We start from the raw sequence: 521 nt of genomic DNA on the forward strand, positions 1-521 counted from the left end.
ATCATAAAAAAAAAAAAAAGATATGATGATACTTTACCCTGAACAGGCATATTTGTAGTGGAATATTGTAAACCATCTGGTATCAAACTCATATGTCTTACACCGAAACAGCACCACAGCATTGCATTTGTCTTGGAACAGGTTACAAAAACCATTTTGACTTGACAAACCCATGCATTAATATTTTCACTGGTTACCGTTGAACATAAACAGCTGTTATGGGGGCCACAGTCATAGGATGCAAGGGGTCTACACATACATCATCCCTTTTTTATAGCAAGTGCTGGCAGCATTTTAAAGCGACATTTTCATTTGATATACGATAGAAAAAATGCAGTGAATACATGATTTTTGTTCGATGACGGAACATGCCAAGAATATCAATGCTGTTTTTGTCCACCTGATGTGTTTTGAGTCTCTCATCTCTTCCTGTGTTACAGCGCCTCCCAATGTTGAGTTGTTGCAACAACCATTTTTTCCAACACACACACACACACACAAGAAGTCCAGATTGACAATTA

The 521-nt window shown here is 37.6% G+C and overlaps 1 protein-coding gene across 1 annotated transcript in view; it reads right to left on the reverse strand.

The window, feature by feature from the left end:
- LOC107737670 (agrin-like) overlaps window positions 1-521 on the reverse strand; it is a 283,048-nt gene that overhangs the window by 926 nt on the left and 281,601 nt on the right. The window lies entirely within an intron of this gene.

This window comes from Sinocyclocheilus rhinocerous, unplaced genomic scaffold (genome assembly GCF_001515625.1).
Source record: "Sinocyclocheilus rhinocerous isolate Xijiao unplaced genomic scaffold, SAMN03320098_v1.1 scaffold72, whole genome shotgun sequence".
In the NCBI taxonomy this organism is placed as follows: domain Eukaryota; kingdom Metazoa; phylum Chordata; class Actinopteri; order Cypriniformes; family Cyprinidae; genus Sinocyclocheilus; species Sinocyclocheilus rhinocerous.